This window comes from Capsicum annuum, chromosome 5, assembly GCF_002878395.1.
Source record: "Capsicum annuum cultivar UCD-10X-F1 chromosome 5, UCD10Xv1.1, whole genome shotgun sequence".
Classification (NCBI taxonomy): Eukaryota; Viridiplantae; Streptophyta; class Magnoliopsida; order Solanales; family Solanaceae; genus Capsicum; species Capsicum annuum.
Genome location: NC_061115.1, coordinates 56,016,470 through 56,020,705, shown reverse-complemented (window position 1 = coordinate 56,020,705; position 4,236 = coordinate 56,016,470). Strand labels below are relative to the sequence as shown.

General features: G+C 32.4%; 1 long non-coding RNA gene across 1 annotated transcript; it reads right to left on the bottom strand.

Annotated features, from left to right (window-relative positions):
* Positions 1–1,524: 1,524 nt before the first annotated feature.
* Positions 1,525–4,020, bottom strand: LOC107872427. Its single transcript, XR_007055754.1, has 3 exons — positions 3,444–4,020; positions 3,302–3,335; positions 1,525–1,601 (listed from the first exon to the last, which is right to left on the bottom strand). It is a non-coding gene; the product is annotated as an uncharacterized LOC107872427 (long non-coding RNA).
* Positions 4,021–4,236: the final 216 nt, after the last annotated feature.

Sequence of the window (4,236 nt, the reverse complement as noted above, 5' to 3'; positions counted from 1 at the left end):
AGTTTATTTCGTGACAAAAATATTTGTCTTGAAAAGTCTAATTTAATTATTGCTAAAAGTTATCTTTGATAATAAAATCTTTTATCACCAATTACAAGAAAACTCTTAATTATTTCATATTGATATTTTTTTTAAAATTAGAATTGAAAAATCAAAAATAAATTATAAAACATGCCAAATTGATAAAATTCACCCATAATCATGCAATTAAAAAACTAAAATTATACTAAGGTTATACCTCCTCACAGGACAAAGAAAAATAAAACAAGTCCAACATAAAGAAAATCTAACTTAAACATAGTACTAAATATTACTCCTATCCTAAACTAAGGCAGATATGTAGAGGTTTCTTCCAAAGTACCAATAACGTATTGAGCTTGCAATTAGTCTTCATTAAACTCACTTTTACACATGTGGAAAAGAGAAGAAAATTAAGATTGATGATGATACTACACTGAGACAACAAACTTGGATCACTACTATACAACACTACAACAAATTTGATTATCAATAAAAAGCAGTGTCGCACTTGAATTAACATGGCGCAGAAGTGGAAATTTAGAATGGCAACTTTGACACCCCCTGTTGTTCCACAAGGCAATGACGAAAGAAAATGTGAGTGGTAAATCAGGAAGTCTATTTGTTTTGGTGCTATTCTCCCTCTTAATAATGTAAGTGCAAGTTACATTATTGCTAAAATTAGCCCGCACCCATATGGAAATACTAACAATTAAGAATTTATTTGGCACTAAACCTTGGTATGAACTTGATCTATTATAAAATCAACTTTTTTCATATGTAACAATTGATATATTAATGACGATCCTCTTTTTCTCATCAGTTTTATTGCTATTGTTCATGTAAGATACAAAGATAAAAGTCTGGGTAATCCATAATGCAAATGGCTTTTCTCATTGGTTTTACAGTTATCCATTTTGAATCGTTCTTTTCACACACCCTACTAGAGATGATAAATATGCAGTGAAGTGATAAAAGATGTAAGATATGACAAGAGCTCCTATTAGCATAGCAACAACTTTACTAGTTACTCCAAGGATCCTCTTCCCAAATAATTTCAACACTAAAACAAATAATATTAAAAACTTAACTGGCATCCCATGTTTTTTCTGCATAACTAAACATCATACTATGTTGTCACATCCAGCACATACCTTGTTGGTTAACGACTTTGAGATGTTAATTGATCCTTACTTATAACAAGTATATATTGATCATGATATATATTATGCTAAAATGACCCTAATATATAGTTACAAGGAAGGTATCCATCATCTCTGATAGGATACTCCACGTCAGAATTCTTAAATTATAGAATCTATCAAGAAACTTGACTTTGCCAAAAGTTTCAGGTTTTGGACCACTGACTGTAACTTTTAAGTGCAACGTCCACTCTGTAAGATTTTTAAAAAACTTGTACACATCGAGTAAATACAAAATAATCCTACTTGTTAAACATTTCATATTTTGTTGGCTTACGAGGAGCCAAAAGGAAATTCCAATATCCCCGAGCATAACATAAGAGATTAATTACCTGGGTCCTATAAGAGTGAAAGAATTGCCTTTTTTGCAGCAGCGCCCGACTGTAAGAGAGAAACAAATTGTATTAAAAGCTAGATAATCTTATCTATGAAACTATAAAGGTAAACAATAATATAGAAAATTGTGTAGTCAATTTTCTCCCAAGTAGTTTCACATGACATTATGCAAAACAACAAGACATCAAAAACAGATAATACAGAAATGTATCACTGGACAATTTCAATATAATCAATGTTGCCTACTTAACCTAGCTACATGGAATCAATCTTAAGTTTATAGGGTATAATATCAAAGATTATTTAACAACCGTCGGAGAAAGAGAAGACTTTGTTGCATCATCAAATCAGAAATAAAGCCCAACAAATGAGAAACTCAAAACACAAGTGTATATCACATTATAGAAAGGATAGTGAAGAACCACTCTATCTGTTACATGGTAAAATAAAGGTTATGGTTGAGGTTTTAATAAATTTAAGATAAGAGTCTATTTAGTAGGAAGACAAGAAAACCACCTTAAAACAAGGGTCGCATTTGGCACTAGATCAATGGTCATATTTGAATATGGCGACCCTGTTGAATACATTGAAAAACTATAGTAGTATATCTTTCAAGGTATTTCCTATTTAAGAGGACAAAGAGGAGCTTCATAACTGTAGTAGGTTCGAGGTGGGCACAACGACACTACTGGTCACTAAACTAGAGGGAAAGACAACTTTGAAGGCACCAATGGAGGAAAAACTAAAGAAAGGGTTTTTATGTGTGTGTGTTGGGGGTGGGAGTTAGTCAACTGGGTAATTCCTAAAACAACTTTGGAATTACTTAGTAGTTGTAAGGGAATTGGTAATAGAGGAAGGAAGGATATCTAGTGAAAACTATTCCGTCATACAATGGTGGACACTAGAATAAGTCATTGTTTAAGTGCCTAAATGAAATTTACTGACATGTTTAAGATGTTTTCTATGTATTAAGGTATACCGACGAGTGACGACCTCAACAATAACAACATATCCAGTGTAATTCCATGAGAACAGTACACTAAGGACCTCAACTAACACTAGTCTTTGTCTTCTATTTCCCGGAAGTTAATTAGCACAAATATTCAACAGAACTAATTGACCTTAAGAAAAAATGTCATATTTATAAAGTAGCAACGTATGGGGAAATGGACCTTGTTAGGGGTTGTATTTCTATATAAACAGGCCCAAATCATTCAGTGCAATATAGTATTAGTCTAACATCAACTAAAATGTCATGTTGCAAAAGTTTAGTTTCTTTAGTTGTTTTACTTCTTCAATCATTTGCTCTACCTATTCTAACTGAAGCCACTAAAACTGTATCTTTACCTTTGGCAAACACTAATGAAGACAAAGTGAGATGTGTTAAGAGAGAGAGGGATGCCCTATTGACATTCAAGCAAAGTCTAATAGATCCCTCGGGCCGACGGGCTTCTTGGGTTGGCAAAGAATGTTGTACCTGGAAAGGTATTTATTGTGACATCCAAACTGGTAATGTCATCAGGTTTGATCTCAATGATAGATCAAACAATTGCTATTGGAAGAAAATGGACTCCTTGAGTACATGCAACTCATCATGCTTGGGTGGAAAGATAAGTCATGCTTTACTCGAATTGCATTACTTGGAGTATTTATAGTTTATACCAAATAAATAACATATTTGGTATAAACTATAAAAGCTCGTTAAACATAAAGTTTTAGTTGGTGAAATAGAAATAGAAATATACCTAAAGTTGGCATTCTGATGGAATTCTTTCTCCGCTGCATCATAAAAAAATGCAAAGTTAGATAGTAAATGCTACATTATTTATATATTTAATAAAGAGAAATTAAATAGAACTTATCATATAAATTTGCATTACTTCTAACCTTGACAGTGATGGACTAACAAGAAGCTGCATTTTCTTAAGCATTTTCTCTTGGCGTGCTGCTACAGTATTCAACTGAAAATTTAATGCTTTAATCTGCAACTGCTGGTCTTGTATCTGTGATTGCTGGCTTTCTACCATAGTTTCAGCTGCATTTAATCATTTTTGTAACTCATTTTAGGCACTAGCAGCTTTCTGTTTTGCCTTTTTGAGGGAGTTTTCTAACACTGTCATTCTCATTTGTGTTGCCCTTGTAGTATTAGGCTTAGTACCATAACCAAGAACTTTTATGTACCCCGACTTTGTACCAAGCACATCATCCATAATTTCATCAATAGTCATACAAGACTCCAGAAGTATAAAGAGCTTTTAAATCTGTCATGTTGTTCTGCATAAAATAATAACACAAAAAAAAATACACGAAGAATATTCATCATACAAATGCAATGGTATGTTACTAAAATATTAATTTCTTACATAGTTAGTCTCATCTTCTTCAGATGACCATCCTTTTTCACTTGTGTAATGAGCATGCTTGTAGAACTCAATTCTATCAGGATCTACACCTTCATGTTCCTTTTTACCCTGTATAACAAGAAAACTATATGAAATAATATTGAGAGGTATCTGACTAAAATGAGATACAACTGAGATACCTAGTCTCTTATTTATCAAACAACAAAATATTAAATAGTATCACAGCATCATTAGTAAAAAGAATTAAAATGGTATATTGATGTTTATTTGAATCCTTTGGTTGATGAGTTGAAAGAGTTATGGAGTGATGGCGTAGA